The 17907-nt window shown below is 41.3% G+C and overlaps 1 protein-coding gene and 1 long non-coding RNA gene across 2 annotated transcripts in view; one reads left to right on the forward strand and one right to left on the reverse strand.

Moving 5' to 3' along the window:
* The window catches only part of LOC114654975 (coiled-coil domain-containing protein 171-like), a 510202-nt gene that overhangs the window by 343272 nt on the left and 149023 nt on the right, over positions 1–17907 (reverse strand). The window lies entirely within an intron of this gene.
* On the forward strand, positions 13458–14432 carry LOC127528819 (uncharacterized). The gene is made up of 2 exons (XR_007935426.1): positions 13458–14184; positions 14392–14432. It is a non-coding gene; the product is annotated as an uncharacterized LOC127528819 (long non-coding RNA).

A 17907-nucleotide genomic window follows, 5' to 3' on the forward strand; every position in this document is an offset into this window, starting at 1 on the left:
GGGGCATAATAGATGAGGAAGCCATGACAAGACCTTTCGGGTAGTGGGAGCTTGATGTATAGAGTCTGCCATTTTCGTCACTGTGCTGGAAGGATTTTCAGGATCAGATGACGTTATCTCCCATCCGTCTGTCGGTTTCAAAGGTGTGCCGGGCAATGTTCCAAGGCTTTATACTCTTTCTTCATGTGCAGGCCCCCCACTTAATAATAATAATAATACATTTTATTTATATAGCACCTTTCCCATGCTCAAGGCACTTCACAGAATCTTAGAAAAAACAGCAGGGTACGTGTAACATTGGATACAAATGTTTTCCTGAATAGAACAATGAAACAGATAACAAAAGCATTAAATAGAATAAAGAACAATAAACCAGAGTAAAATACTAAATTCAATACTAAAAGAAAACAACCTAATTTGTGATATAACAGACACACAAATTATCCTGAGCACCTGGGCAGAGGGGTAAACTGAAAGAAAGGGCAGAATGTTAAGTTAAACACCTTCCTAAATAGATGAGTTTTAAGTTGTTTTTAAAAATAATGAATGTGGTTAGCTGATCTAATCAATTTCGGGATGTCATTCCAAAGTCTGGGTGCTATGGAGCTGAAGGCCCTGCTGTCACCCATAGAGTGTAGATTAGTATGAGGCACAACAAGATTACCAGAATCAGAGGACCGTAGTAGGCGGACAGGCACATAGTGATGGAGAAGGTCACAGAATGTAGTCCAGTGCAAGGCCATTTAAAGCTGTGTAGGTTATTAATTGAATTTTATATTCAATCCTGTAAGACACAGGGAGCCAGTGAAGGTGAAGCAGGATGGTTGTGATGTGCTCACTGTTGCTGGTTCATGTAAGGACTCTTGTAGCGGAGTTTTGAATCAACTGGAGCTGTGATATAAGATTAGAAGAGGCACCTGCCAACAGCGAGTTACAATAATCAATGCGGGATGTGATAAAAGCATGGACAAGTTCCTCAGCATTAGAAAAGGAGAGGAAGGAGCGAACATGGGATATGTTACGGAGGTGAAAGTAAGAAAGTTTCTTAATGTGGTTTATGTGGGCGGAATAAGAAAGAAAGGAATCAAAAATAACACCAAGATTCCTTGCATCAGAAGAAGGCCTGAGGAGATCAACGTCAAGAGAGTGACTGAAGAGGAGCTCATTTTCTTAAGTTGCGCTTTAGTGCCAATTTGCAGGAGTTCAGTTTTGTTGCAATTTAATTTTAAAGAGTTCTGCTCCATCCAGGTATTAATTTCACTGAGGCAAGTTGTGAGCTGAGAAAACTCTGATGAAGTTGCACTTTTGACATTGAAAGAGAGTTGAGTGTCATCTGCATAAAAATGATAACACAGTCCATAGATATGAATGATATGGCCAAGGGGAAGCATATAAATACAGAAGAGAAGAGGGCCGAGGACAGAGCCCTGAGGAGCTCCTTGTATGACTGGCGCTGAGCTAGACCTGCTGTTTAGACTAACAAACTCTTGCCTATCAGTCAGATAGGACTTGAACCACTGGAGGGCAGTGCCAGAGATACCCAGCATGTTCTCCATTCTGGACAGTAGAATGTTATGTCTGACCTGAGGGTCAAATGCTGCACGGAGGTCTAACAAAATTAATATGCTGACTTGTCCAGAGTCTGCTGCCATAAGCAAATCAATGATTATCCGAAGAGCAGCAGTTTCACAGCTGTGCTGCGCCCTGAAACCAGACTGAAAGGGTTCAATCAAATTATTAGAATTTAAGTAATTGGTGAGCTGGGAGGCTACAATGCGCTCAAGAACTTTTGATAGAAAAGGTATGTGGGAAATAGGCCAAAAATTGTTAATATCGTCACCATTAGGACCCGACTTTTTTAACATGGGGGTTACAGAAGCGATTTTAAAAGTGAGAGGCACAAACCAAGTGTCGAGGGATGTATTGATTATTGTCATAAAAGTCGGGAGTATGGCATGAAGGCAAGATTTAAGAAGTGTGCTGGGGATGGGGTCCAGTACACAAGTAGTCGGCCTCATCTTACAAAGCAGGTCATTAACAAATGCCGATATGACCAGTGAGAACTTAGAGAATATAAACGGATGATGGATTTATGTTAGTTGAATGATTTAGATCTTTAATTTTATTGTGGAAAAAGTGGAGGAATTTTTCACAGACTTCAGCAGAGGAGGTAGTTGGGCCAGATGCAGGTTGGATTAGTTTATTAACTACAGAGAACAAAACCCTTGGGTTTTCATGGCCACTTTCTATTATTGTACCATAGTGGGTGTTCTTGGCTGCAGTTAGTGCTTCTCTGTGAGCTCTTTGGTGGTCAGAGAAAGCCTGGATGTGCACAGTGAGGCCAGACTTACGTGACATTGTCTCAAAGCGTCAGCCAGCTGCTTTCATAGATCATAGCTCTGAATTATACCATGGACCTGAATGCTTAAAGGAAACCTCCTTATGTTTGAAAGGAGCTGTTTTATTGAGTGCTGAATGAAGGGATGAGTTATAGGTAAATCATGCCATTCCAAACAAGGCAAAATAGGATACAGTTTCACGCAGACTCGAACACACAGAAATAGTGCACGTTACCCATTTTGCAGTTGTCCTTAACTTGTCTTCTAATGCTTGCCTAGCAGTTCTAAATTAAGCCCCTGTGCTAAATCAGGCTTTGTGATTTTTGTGCATGTGAGCAGAAAGAAAACCCAGACATACAGTACATGAAATACATGAACAATCATAGGAAGCCCCTAATCTTGTTGCCCTTCATGTACAATTCCTATTCCTCTTATGCAATAAATCAGTTCCTTTCCAAATTCTTGGCTATTAGTATAATTAATGATTTACTGGGTGCTAACTAACATTAATAGCTAGATGGGCAGCTCATTTCAGCTCCTTTTCCCCTTTCATGGTGTAATAATGATACCGATTGTATGCTAGTTTTGGTCATTTTGTGTTAATAAGATTATTTTTCAATTGCTAAATATTAGATATGACTCAATTGGGTATTCTTTCAAAAATAAATGTTTAGGAAAATTGAATAACAATTAGTCACAGAACCCCCACCAACACCACTAACACACATCAGTCGATGCCATTTTCACGTCACTTGAATTGCAGTCTGCCGTATATGAAAGTCATTGAGCCACCACAAGCCTCTTTGTGCTTCGTTTTGAACTCCAATGTAAGGAGCTGCTATAAAGCAAGGATTTAATATCGGAATTGCATTCTGTTATGGATACAGGTAAAATTCCATTATAACGAATATCTTTACAACAAAATTTTCATTACAATGAAGTATTTTTATGGTCCCGACAGCTTCCCCATATGACACGAGTCTACAGAAATCTCGTTACTACGAAGTACATTCAGCAGATACTTTCATTATAACGAAGTGTACAAAAGACCTTGAAATGCCTGAATGAATCATCCACAGAGCAGTTAGTTCTGTGGCCGCAGCTCAGTTGTGCACAACGATCTCCAAACAGAAACGTAATTTTTTTTTTCTTCGAATTTTCCTTGTACTGTTTTTTTTTTTTTGCCTTTTTTGTTTCCTGCGGTTTTCAGTAATACCTTTTGCTTATTGCTCGTCAACATTTGAAAAACATCCATTAGAATTTAACTCATTGTCACCCTCCTATAGAATCGGCAGACATGGAAAAACGATAACAGTTCATATTAGAAAAAAAAAAAACTAATTTTTTGCAGCTCTCGATTGCTGCAAAAAGAAAAAAAGACATTGGCAGTGAATTCGGAATTTCGCCATCGACACTGTCAACTTTTTTGAAAGACAGAGCAAAAAAAATAGAAAAATCTCAGGTTGCAAACGTATGTGAACTGCTGCATTTGAAGACGTCGAAAAAAGCCGTTTTTATGTGGTTCAGTGATGCTCCTCCAAAAAGCATTCCTATTAATGCGGCACTCATTCAAGAAAATGTGAGGTTTGTAAACTCTCTTGGGACCTCCCCCAACTAGACCTGAACCCGACACCGTCGGCAATGTCACCGAGATGAGCTGACATACAAGGTCAATTTTCAAATGAAGCCAGAGGATATTTCCAAAAGTGTCAATATGATTTTATTTCAAAACAACAAAACAGTGTCCAAACAAAAAATGCAGACTATCTGGTTTCAATAAATAATCCATAAAAACAAGTGTTCAGTGGGGATAAAAAAAAATATCAATAAATAAATCCATTAAAATCAGAAGTTAAAATGCAGTCTCTCTTATTACGATCTCAGCCCACCTCCATCTGTCATTCTCCCCAGCTCACCCATTGCTCCCGCAGCCGGCGGAGACCCAACAGCCACGAGCTCCTTTCCGCCAGACTGTCCAAGATCAGCTCTCCTCCCTTCATCCTTCGCGCTCACGCAGTCGCTCCTCAGATCCCTCGGGAGGACACCTGCCTTGCTTGCCCCACTGCAACAGAACATTCAGTGGGGCAAACTAGCCCCTAGAGTGCTACCAACAAACGCTCCTTCGCAGGGCCCCAGCTCGTGAGGTCTCCTTCTTACAGGTGGCCAGATCGCAGCTGCTAAGACGTCTCTTTCACGTCCTTTAACCTACTTTTTCTTCCTCTATACCTCTCTCTGCGCCTCCTTGGGCGCAGCACCTTAATCACACGCCGCAGGAAGTCAGTGAAGCAATTGAGAACAATCGCACCCACACATGCTGGTGCGACTCACTCCAACTACCTCATTAACTCCCCGCAGTCGTGCAATCATGCCCTGTGGTATAGCGAGTCCACAGCTCCCATTCTAAGGCCAGTTTTAAAATAAATAATCACCGTGCTCACTGCTTAGCAAGTGGGCGTGGCCAAAGTGGTTCCTTAGGAGTTCATGATGTGGGCATTTCTCGCCTAAGTGCACAGGTGAGAAACGGTCCACGTCTGTAACTGTTCCCAGAAGCTGCCGATTGCCGCAACTACCACGTTCCCCTTCATAAATAGAAGCGTGACTCGGCCAAACGGGAAGAAAAAAAGAAATGAAGAAAAGAAAGATGGAGGTTGCTGGAGAGCAGGAAGCAGTGTGGCGAGATAGCCGGAGTGAGCCATTGAGCGAGCGCGTGCAGGCATGCAGCTGGAAGGTGAGCCCCAAGAAGGATGTTTGGCCAACACTCGGTGGGGGCCGAAGGAAGAGGTCGCTCCAGCTGAGCGAGCAAGGAGCTGGAGTGACCAGTTGAAGGACGACAGGCCACGTAAGGCTGTGAAGGCAGCGGGAGTCGGGAGGCTTGGTTGGTGAAGTCCTTGACGTGAGCGTCCTGGTCGTCAAGGAAACCAAGTCTCGGTCTGGGTTGAGTGCGTGACCGAAGCCAGGGATCGGGAGGCCTCCAGACCAGTCGAGCGGAGAAAAGGTCATCTGCTGAGAGGGCGACTCTCCTGTTGCGGGGCCCAGACGGGAGAAGCAGGAGAGCCGCCAGGTAAAAGACACCGGGCTTTGGATTGTGTTTTAAAGGACTGCTTCTTGCATTATTTTAACCTCGTTGTTTTAAAGATTTTTTGTAATGGATTTTAATCTCCACTTTTCACTTCTGCTTTTATGGATTATTTTATTTAACGAAGACTTTTTGAATCACTGCACTTTATTTAATTTGAACATTGTTTTTGATTGTTGTTTTAATAAAAGCACTTGGTACTTTTATACACCATTCCCTTGCTCCACTGTTGTGCCTCACTGCGAGCTCATCGGTAACATTACCGACGGTGCAGGGTTCAAGAGCTCCCAGACAGAAGATGGCAGCATGGAGTCGATCCCGCATCGTCACATTTGGTACACAGAACGACACGGCTATACGGATTTAAATTAACCTGGCCCTTTATTTTGAAGCCGCGGACCCACTGTACCACACCGCTAACTAAATGAGATCAGTTATTACTGATTACTATGATTATTTATGGTGAATCCGATTAGAAGAAAACCTGCAGCCACAGGGGGTCCTATAGGACAGAGTCTGGGAACCACTGGTCTGCGTCAGGCATGTCAAACTCACTACCATTGGTGGGCCGCTTCGACTGCCATACGTGCATCAGCGGGCCGCACTGTAACAAATACTATTATACAAAGTTACTGTAGCTTTCTTTCCAATACTGAAAACTTTAAAAAATGTAAGACTTAAAGTTTAAAGTTTAAAGAAAAGCCATTTATTTCCATACAGTCTCCATACAACAGTGTAGAATTAGAGTCTTACCCTCTTAGCTAGGTCGTTATTATATTATATTCATTGCTTATATAGGAGCCTTACAGTGTGAGATTTATTTCTTTTGTCCCGACACTTGGCATCTCTTGTTAGTAACCAGTTCGTCAATATCAGGCTTGAAATCTTGTGCAGCTGCAACTTTTATGAGGGATGAAAGGTGCTCGACAGTAAGTCTTGAGCGATGTGGGGTTTTCGTAGCTTTCATTAACGAAAACAATTGCTCACACGGATCTGCACATACGAGGGTGGCAGGTAAGCATACAAGCCTGGTACACCAACTTCATTGTATTTTGCCTTCAGAATAGAATCTGACTGCACCTCAACCAATTCCATTTGGATATTCTCAGGCGCATTCTCAACGTTGTAAGAGAACGGCGCAATGCCCTGTTTGTGTGAACTGAAATCACGAAAACGCTCACTGAATTCATTGCTCAGTAATTCAAGTTGGAAAATAAATCCTCCAAAAATCAAATTTTACTTTACTAAGTTTACTTCAAAGTTTATATTGTAAAATAAGCCGATATGCAAAAAGCCACCTGACCTACAATCATTTTACAAACTCAAAATCACAAAAATATGTTAATAAACAACTCACCAACTTCTTGCGTCCACTTCAGATCTTCAGCTGTAGTCTGCACTAACTGTTCATTACAATAGTAGCACAAAATTACATGAAACTAGAGCAAAAAAACGTGAAAATATGCGGGCTATTACTACTCGTGATGGTCAGTTCTGCCCAGTGGCCAGTCTCAGCAGCCCAGTCAGTAGTGTAGCCTGACAGGGGCGGCTCTAGGCTCGTGGCAGCCCTGGGCAGAGAAAGAATCGGTGGCCCCTTCACCTGACAATGTCAATACAGTATCTTATGCACGGCGGATAGCCACATCCGTTGCGGACACTGCATAGCCGCCTCGTTCTCATGACACGCTTCTATATACGCGTGTCCGTAATTTGAAAACCAAGTGGCGGCCCATGATATTCTCATTACAGCAGAACGTTATAATACTACATATAGCTTACTGCTCTGACTCTAGCAACATTTGTAAATACAGCATACTAATTAACAAGAAACACAATGTTTTTCGGCCACATTGCCGTCAGCTGTGTCGTTATTTTCTCTTTCTGTTTTATATTCAATATATATTGGTGTGGCGGCCCCTGGAATTTGGCGGCCCTGTGCAGGTGCACAGTTTGCACATGCCTAAGGCCACACCTGCTGCCCGCTGCTGCAGCCTAGCACTTCAGTTGTGACGCTGCGGCTCATTAACTTTGGTCAAGACTCGTGGCTATACTAGCAGATGACGTTTCTGGTACCGTAATGCCATGGGAAAACGCGCTTTTGTCAGAAGGCAGAAGTAAGAAAAGTCAATAAGTAACACCGAAGATGCAGAATGATTCAATCACAAATGATAGTATTCATTTTGTACAAGTTCAGTGCTAACTAGAATCTGTCATGCGGGCCGCACAGATTTCTGTTGCATGTTTGACATGCCTGGTCTACGTCATATGCATTTCAGGTTGTTTTAAGTGTAGACGGAGATCGAACGATGTAAAACGCTAGGATGGACAGCGATCATTTTGGTTAAAAATGCCATTTTTAAATGAAAACATTGTAGTGAGGGCATACCTTTAGAAAACAGATATGAATAGTAATACAAAATCATTTTTAGAAGCGTGTCAACCTTATTAGAAACAACTTTCCATACATATAAACAATAAGTAGTAAAAAAAAAAAAAAAAAAACTGACCCAATTATTAAAATAAGCTACCTGTAGAGTACAAAGAAAAAAAATACTTACTTTTGTAAGTATAAGGCACACAAAAAAATAAAAGATCAGCCGATTGTTATAAAATACACTCAAAGATCAGATGTCATCGCATTTAATATACTGAACTAATAAATAACTGCCAAGCAAGCTCTTGAACTCATTTTTAATAGCCTTCTTTTTACTGGCAGGAGATGCAGACCCCTACTATTTCCCCAAGCTCTAGTGGAGCCAGCAAACTAGGAATAGTGCCAAACATTTTTATAATTTAACAGCAACAAATTCAGTGAATACTTACACTAGCATGGATATACCAAAAAAAAAATCTTAAAAGTTTTATGGATATGATCCATTTTTTTTTTGTTGTTTATGATGAAGGATGGTACACCTTGGGGCCTCTGGTGGTAGCTATGCTGTTCTTTTAATTATCATCATCATTAGCAGTTTACAGCTATTTACAACTCCTAAGGCAAAATTTCAAAAAGGTTATTTTGGCAATGTTAAAGTCTGCATAGACAAATGCACCAAGCAAAGGTCAGGTCAATCACCTATTTATTGTTATTTTTTTTATTTTTTTTTTTACCGACTTTGATGTTTGCAAGAAAAACCCTCAACTATGCCTGAAGTGTACTTTAAAAATCAGTGAAACCACCATGGACTGAAAAAATAAATGAAAGAAACTTTTCTGCTAAGTTATAGTAGATCAGGGTAATTGGACCCCATTTATTAAACTGGATGTTTCTACCAAAGTAAAATAACCAATGAAACTATAATCTTTACAACACAAGGTCTCGAAAAACAAACCAGGATTTTAAGACCACATAGAAGAACCGGATAACAGTGGAAGCGTAACGGTTTGGTCAACAGCTCACGAGAGAAACATTTTCACTGTTCTTTACAAGTTCCTCTTAGCCGACACAGAAAATGTGGCATTGTGAAATAAAATTAAAACTATGGATAGAGACCCACACTCTAGCAGAGGAATATGATCTCGGAGGAATCTTGCTCCTGGAAAATACTCAGAAGGTAAATGTAGGAAATGTCCAGGCTTTGGTCTTGTCATGATCTGTGCTGGTAGGAGTACTGGCATGTGTCACCAAGCCACTGCAGACGATTCGAAATGCAGAGCAGCAGCAACGTCTGGTGTTCAATCATCCGCAGCGGGCACATGCCACTCCTCTTTTCAGGTTACCACATTAACTCCATGTAGCGGCGCGTATCGAGTTCAAAGTACCTACAAGTACCTACAGATTACTCAGTGGGTCAGCATCTATGGAGAGACTTCTGAAGTCACCTCCTCCTTCCTGACTATCCAGGTCTACTAAAGAACGGCATCTGCTGATGCCACTTCTGCGTGACATCAAATCTCAGTCCAGACTCTACTCAACTGAAACGAGCTGCCCACCTCCATTTGGAATTCTGTCTCCCTCTATGTGCTTATGAAGTGTTTGAAGACCCTCTATTTTGGTGAATTTCTGTCACACTGTTATTAGTATTTAGGCTTTTGTAACCTAGGAAGTGTGGCTCGTTTGTATTGGGTTCACTTCACACGAAGTGAAGATCTGCCAGTCCATCTCATTCACTGCTCAGGAGTCCTGTCTTCAATTCAGAAGCACAGTATTATAGGAATGTGTTTTCATGTTTATAACATTTTTACCTGAACTATTAATAATATTTTATCAATAAATACATGCATTTTGTACATTTTAAGCATATGACTGGATAACAGACGTGTGGATAATTTGGGTAAAGAGATCTTTTTTATTCTTTATTTCATTGACATTTCTGACATCAGTTGACAAGCACTGTATATCATAAACATTTTACTCTCGTCCTCCATGAAATTTTTTTTCTAGGCCATAAATACACTCTGTGTGGGGTAAGCAATATTTATATTTATATTATATATATATATATGTTACAGCCAAAACCCGAAATTGGCCAAACCGGGAAATGTCCGGCCAAATCGGGAAATGGCCAATGTCGCTGTAAATTGACCGGCCAATGTCCGATCTTTTCCTCGATTTCGGGATTTGGCCAGCCAGTTTGCGAAATGGCATGGGGCGAACGGCCAAAGTCGGAAGGAAAAAGGCATGAGCAGCGATTTGTTGCGCACTTAGTAGTACAATTGAGTGTAGCCTTGGAGGCTCATGTTCAGAAAGCGGACGCCACTTGGTTGTTTCACAATAATTACGATCAGGTATATAAGTAGATTTCACATTTCTGTTATCATTTTAGCAATAAAATAGTGACTCAACATCAGGGACCTATTTTATTGACCTTAAGGTTAGTGTTTGGGCGAGGGGAAGGCCGTCTCAAGTGGCGTCTGCTTTGCTGAACAAGACCTGCCTTGAACAGTTTCTCGTGCAGAATGGAAAACTCACTTCTGAATCTGCATCTGAAAATTTTTAAGCATCTTTGCACCTTGAGCGGACAGTCTTACATCAGCACATCGGATTTTGACCAGGGAGTTCTCGCCACTTTGCGAAATGGCTGGCCAAAGCAGCATATATGCTGGTCATTTCTAGTACTTCAGACTTTGGCCACACCTCGCGGCCAAAATGCGAAATGGCCGGTCAATTCGGGAACTGGCTGAACTTCGGGTTTTAGCCGTAACATACATATATATAGGGTGGTCCAGATCTATGCAACTTTTAATGTAATGCAATGCAATAATTGCATAATTAGATCGGGACCACCCTATATAGAAGGCTGGAGGTCCTGTATCTTCCACCTGACTGCCTCATCTTCTTGCTATCCCTTTGCTTTTGATTTTCGGCTCCATTTCATGGATCTTTTTGATTGATTCTTGTTTTTTGTGTTTGTTTTCTTTACTTTTAGGCCTTCTGGAATTTTAGTAAAATAGGTATATGTCTCCCTTATTAAGTAAGCAGATTTATGATTTTTTCCATTATTTTTGTATCTTGATGTTATTTAAGTGGAAAGGACTGGCGAGCTTTAATGGGTTGAACAGTCTGTTCTTGTCTAAATCTTTCTAATGTTGTATAACGTTTGTATTTTTTCTTTTTATTTTCTTGATTACTAAGGGGCTTTGCTCACCAACCCCTTTCCCCCCATCCCCCACCTGCGCTTCACACCATTGTGAAGAGGGGGGCTGAACGCACTACAAGGAGACACATTTGGTCCTCCAAAACCACACTTAAACGGTGATACAGTGGGATACAAATAATTTATTTAACTCCTCTTTGCTCGATCAGCTGTTGGTTTGCTGCTGCTGTTCCGCTGTGTCATCTGCACTTCACTCGCCTACCCCTTCGTTCCCCATGCCATGCTGTGTGATCTGAACTTCGCTCGCATACCAACCTCCTCCCACAACCCCAAACACGTGCCGTTATGAAGAGCGTAGCTGAATGCAGACCAAGGTGGTGCGGTCGCTCCTCTGAAACCCCTCTTAAATGGTGATAGATTGGGAAACAAGTAACAGCACCAGTCCTTTTGTCTTCAAACACTATTTGATTTCTTTTCGCTTTTCTGTTATTTCACCGTGTAATATTTTCCATTTGTTTGCACTAATGCGATCTTTACTCTCATTTTTTTGAGACTTTCGAATTTTCCTATTTCCATTATCTCTAACCTGCTCTGCATGTGGATCATGGGACTTGCTTTCAAAGGTTTTAAGTATGACATGACGTGTCTGTCGGTGGCGCAGTGGGTAGCGCTGCTGTCTCGCAGTGGGAGACCTGGGGACGCTTCCCCGGTCCTCCCTGCGTGGAGTTTGCATGTTCTCCCCGTGTCTGCGTGGGTTTCCTCCGGCGCTCCGGTTTCCTCCCACAGTCCAAAGACTTGCAGGTTAGGTGGATTGGCGATTCTAAATTGGCCCTAGTGTGTGCTTGGTGTGTGGGTGTGTTTGTGTGTGTCCTGCGGTGGGTTGGCACCCTGCCCAGGATTGGTTCTTGCCTTGTGCCCTGTGTTGGCTGGGATTGGCTCCAGCAGACCCCTGTGACCCTGTGTTCGGATTCAGCGGGTTGGAAAATGGATGGATGGATGACGTGCCTGTCTTGCGGGATGTTAAAGTGTCTCTCTTCCAAAGATCACGACTCGTCACCTGAAAAAAAGTCTCGTCCCCAAATTTTTTTTTATAGAGAAATAAAATAACAATGGCTTGCAAAAAACAAAGACATCACTCCCATCAAACATTGCAGGTGTTTACAGCTTGGCGTGATTTTATAGGCTGAATGGCCTGTTCTCGTTTTGATCTTCCTAAAGTTCCAAAGTTGTGTTACTTTCGCATTTTTTTCCTGGATTATTTTCTTTATTAGGTTAAATAACAGTGGTTGGCAATTTTATTTTTTGTTCCCATCAAATGTTATATGTATTTTCTTTACAGATTTAAAGGAGCTGAATCCAAACCTGGCAACAGAATTGCTCCATCACATCCAGTTTCTGAGAGGTGAAATTTTAAAAATGAACACCACACATCATTTTAGAGGAACAATCGATTACAAACTACCTGAAAGAAGGGACCCGAGTTGCCTCGAATGCTTGCATATTGAAGTCTGTTCAGTTAGCCAATAAAAGGGGTCATTTTACTCGACTTCTCAGAGGAAAAAAGGAATACACTTTAAAAATTCAGCAGCCCATATTTTATCTTGATCGCTCTGCATCCAAAATAAAGACGGGAGGCTTTTTTCACAAGTTGCATAAGCTATTTTCGCTGTGCTTCCAAAGAGAATTCCACACAAATGTAGCAAACACAGTCCAGGTTGTTTGTTTGTGCGAGCACAACACCGGATTTCACTTCCCCTAAAGCACGACTTTAAAAATAAAACGGCCTTCACTGTCAGACAGCTCAGATGCTACTGGACCTCAAAAAGGAAAAGCAGAGTTTAGTTCGCTAGCGATTCCTCTCCATTTACTTTTATATTCCATCTATCCATCTCAAAAATTTATCAAACCAGTAACTGTTGTTGTCTCAATACAGGAAGAATGCGTATTCCTGGAGCGTTTGCTTAGCTGTTAACTTGTCAAGACAATGGATGGATCGACCCACTCTGGCATATCCCTGTAAAAATCATTTAGGTTTTATTTATATAGCACATTTAAAAAAAAAACTAGAATTTGAACAAAGTGCTTCACATAGAATAAATGGTAACAATATGAAATAAAAGCAGATAAAGAATTATTAAAAAGAAACACTAAAAGAAATTATACATACATGAACACACAAATACCAACACACAAACATAAATAGCAATGCATACGCAAGATGAACACAACATAAACAATACAGTCCTGATCAAAAGTTTAAGACCACTTGAAAAATGGCAAAAAATCATATTTTGCATGGTTGGATTTTAACAAGGTTCCAAGTAGAGCTTCAACATGCAACAAGAAGAAATGGGAGTGAGACAAAACATTTGTTGAGCATGCACTTTAATGAAAACAACGATTAAACTGAAACAGGCTGTTATATAGCTGATCAAAAGTGTAGGACCACACCTCCAAAAAAACCCGTAAACCCCCTAAAAACAGAAATCAAACTTCAAACATGAACTCAGTACTGAGTAGCTCCACCGTTATTGTTGATCACTTCAAAAATTCGTTGCGGCATGCTTGATGCAAGCGTTTCCATGAGGTGAGTGGGAACATTTCTCCAAGTGGTGAAGACGGCTGCACGAAGGGCATCAACTGTCTGGAACTGTTGTCCATTTTTGTAAACTTCCCTTGCCATCCATCCCCAAAGGTTCTCAATTGGATTTAGATCAGGGGAACAAGCAGGATGGGTCAAAAGAGTGATGTTATTCTCCTGGAAGAAGTCCCTTGTCCTGCGGGCATTGTGTACTGTGGCGTTGTCCTGTTGAAAAACCCATTCGTTACCACACAGACGAGGGCCCTCAGTCATGAGGAATGCTCTCTGCAACATCTGGACATAGCCAGCGGCCGTTTCACGCCCCTGCACTTCCTGAAGCTCCATTGTTCCACTGAAGGAAAAAGCACCCCAGACCATTATGGCGCCCCCTCCACTGTGGTGCGTAGAAAACATCTCAGGTGGGATCTGCTTGTCATGCCAGTAACGTTGGAAACCATCAGGACCATCAAGGTTAAATTTTTTCTCATCAGAGAATAAAACTTTCTTCCACCTTTGAATGTCCCATGTTTGGTGCTCTCTTGCAATGTCCAAACGAGCAATTCTGTGGCGTTCAAGGAGATGAGGTCTTTGAAGACGTTTTTTGTTTTTGAAGCCCTTCAGTCTCAGATGCCGTCTGATGGTTATGGGGCTGCAGTCAGCACCAGTAACGGCCTTAATTTGGGTCGAGGATCGTCCAGTGTCTTGACGGACAGCCAATTGGATCCTCCGGCTCAGTGCTGGTGAAATTTTTTTGGGTCTTCCACTTGACTTTTTTGTTCCATAACCCGCAGGATCATTTAAGAAATTCCAAATGACTGTCTTACTGCGTCCCACCTCAGCAGCGATGGCGCGCTGTGAGAGACCCTGCTTATGCAGTTCAACAACCCGACCACGTTCAAAAAGGGAGAGTTTTTTTGCCTTTGCCATCAGAACGTGTGACTACCTGACAGAAAATGACAATGAATCCACATCTTTGCACAGATTTGGCCTTTTAAAGGCATGTGGTCCTAAAATCTTGATCAGCTGTAAAACAGCCTGTTTCAATTTAATCGTTATTTTCAATTAATTGAATGCTCAAAAACTGTTTTGTCTCACTCCCATTTCTTCTTGTTGCATGTTGAAGCTCTACTTGGAACCTTGTTAAGATCCAACCATGCAAAATATGATTTTTTTCCATTTTTCAAGTGGTCTTAAACTTTTGATCAGGACTGTATAAATAAAATAAGCAAGTGAATAAGAGTTTTTTTAAGCAAAAAACTTAAATCTATGAAGTGTGCAGCCGACACACTATGGAGCTGACCTTATTACGAGGGGCAAACCGTTCCACAATTTAGGACCATCCACCACAAAAGCACGATCTTCCCTCAGCTTCAACCGTGTGCGTGAAACAGTGAGCAATACCTGATCTGAAGACCTCTGCTGCCTGGATGACGAATATGGAATAATAAGATCGGCCAAATACGGTGGAGCCAACCCATGAAGGGCTTTAAAAATAAACACTAAAATCTTCAGATTCATCCTGTAACTAACATGGAGCCAACAAAGAGAGGCCAACACCGGAGTGATGTGCTCCATTTTTCTTCCTGCAGGTTAAAACTTCACAAACTGCATTCTGCATCATTTGCTGGCGAGACAGCGTCGTATGGGATATCTCAACATACAGGGCATTGCAATAATCCAAACGAGGCATAACAAAAGCATGAATGAGCTTTTTGTAGGTCATAGAATGACAAAAACAGATTGGATTTATTGATCGCCCTGAGGTAGAAAAAACTACTCTATCACAGCATTGATCTGTTTCTCAAATTTCAAATTTGAATCCAAGATCCCCACCAAAAATTTTACATTCTCGGACACAAAGTATAGGGGTAAGTATTGCATTCCTCCAAAACTTCCGTTTTGAGATTTTGATGAATCTGAACGTTTTAGACCTTCCTGAGTCCAAAAATACCATTTATGGAATTATGTGTGTGTGTATGCAAACATGGTAACATAAGTACGCTTTCACTTAGGTCAACCAAATTTTGCATACAGGTATTAGATACAAAAGGTAGATTTCTATTAACTTTTGGGCTATTTCCATTAACTGGAAGTGGTACTTTACCTTTTAATCATGCAGGTGCAAAGTCCAGTTTATTCAACTTTTATTTTTATAATAATCGTTCAATATATTATTAATTCAATTTGTTCTTCATTATTCTTTAATGTACATCTTTCTATTATATAAAAAAAATTCTTTGACGCAACAAGACTTTTTGGAATTGAAATTTTTTTTAAAGTCCCGCGAGACAAGACTTTTGCCTTAAGATTTTTTTCAAGTCCTGCCCTCCTCTCAAAGATTTTCAATCAAGACCACGGTCCTCTCACCTCTCATTCGTGTGAATGCTTTTGTCAGACCCGCTTCCAGCGCTCTCAGCTCTTATACATGTTAACGTTTCCTCACTTTAAGTTCCCAATTAAAGACGACATATAATATACAAAACTCATTGAAGAATTTCATCACGAAGGGTTATCAACATACAAAGTGAGTACATGCGCAATCCTAGGAACGAGGAGGTCAAACGAATTAGCGCCAAAAATGTTGATCAGTTACACGTCAAATTGGCTAAATGCGTAAAAAAATGTTGAATGGTTACACGGCAAATTGGTTAAATGCACATTAATAGACTATGCTGAAATAGTTGGTGGTGATTGTGTGGAAGATGAACACAACTTACAATAAAGAATATCTACAACCGTTAAAAACGTCCGGTCTTACAACGCACAAATTACTGTAGAAAGAAGGATGTATCCAAGAAAGGTAATGTAGTACATCTTCCGCGGATAACATTAGACAACAAAGGAGATATTGATATGCCATCTCTTATATTTATTTCTCTTCTGGTTCATCCTGCTTCCACTTCAGAACCGGTCCCGCCCACACGCAGCAGACATGGAATTTCTCGATTCCTATTCGTCCTCTTCCATGTCATGCACTATACTGGCCTGCTGAGCGTAATACATCCAACAAGAACTCGAGGTGCTGCCACAAAGGTAAAGTAGCTTTACCACCCTTACGGGAGCCACCTGTGTCTTTACAACAGCTTCTTACACAGCAAACATCAAAAGCTAAAAATTATCGTGAACACATTCGAGAATACAACTCTTCTCTAGAGTTTGCTTCCATGGGTGCACAGATAACTCAACCTCCTGGCCACGGACCACACTGTTTTAAAATACACGGGCAAATTTATCACCAAATCTCTCCTCTATACGCTAACACTTCTACCTCTTCAGGATATGGACAGTTGTATGTTTTGACACAGCGCAAGCTACTGAAGTACGCTTACAAAATAAAGCAAACTCTGCATGCAGCGAAAATTTACTTCTCCAGCTAGATTCCATGCTCAGGACCATCAACCCCTTCGCCAAATCATACAAAAACATGCATGAAATTGCTCAGTCCAATCCAACAGCATCTGTACGAATGGTTTTCAAGGAAAACCCTAGGCAGGATTTACGACGATACAATGCCTCGACATGTCACACCGATGTTGCAGCGATTTTCATCGGAGAAGATGGCGAACCGTCTGCCGAAAAGGACATTTGCATCTATCCCATAGGCAAACTCCTGTAAACAGATTTCCACGCTCAATATGAATTGCCACCCTATGGTTTACCCACTTTTATTCCCTTACGGAGACATTGGCAGGCACAAAGATTTACAACATGTTTCCGATAAAAGAACCGCCAAGCAAATAAGGCTTACTCGATTAGCAATGAGGAATACATTTAGTATTTTGCACTGCAGCGGCAAACTATTCCAACCGTACGTCGTAGATGCGTATGTTAAAAGGGAAGGCACGCGTCTCAACTATCTCAGATTACATCAACAAGATCTGCGCGTGGAACTATACAAAGGACTATCAGACGCACTGCAAGTAAACGCTGAAAATAACGTACATGTAGGCAAAATGATCATATTACCGTCCACATTTCCAGTAAGTCCACGATACATGCAACAAAACTATCAGGATGCCATGGCCACAATACATAAATTCGGAAACCCTGATTTATTTATCACTTTCACATGTAATCCTGCTTGCCCGGAAATTCTACACGCACTGTCGGATACCCAAAGACCGGAGCACAGACCTGATATTGTAGTACGAGTCTTTTGGATTAAGCTGCAGGAATTACTTAGAGACATTCTACAACGACATCTTTTTGGGGTTGTTATTACACCGCCATATGCTACGGCGGGCGTCGGCTAGTTCATATTAAAACGATAACAGCTTCCGGTTAGAATAGCTTTTGCAAAGACAATTAACAAATCTCAGATCCAAACATTCGAAAAAGTTGGTTTATTTATTAGAGAGAAAGAAACGAAATTCAATC

Source organism: Erpetoichthys calabaricus, chromosome 7 (assembly GCF_900747795.2).
Source record: "Erpetoichthys calabaricus chromosome 7, fErpCal1.3, whole genome shotgun sequence".
NCBI classification, from domain to species: domain Eukaryota; kingdom Metazoa; phylum Chordata; class Cladistia; order Polypteriformes; family Polypteridae; genus Erpetoichthys; species Erpetoichthys calabaricus.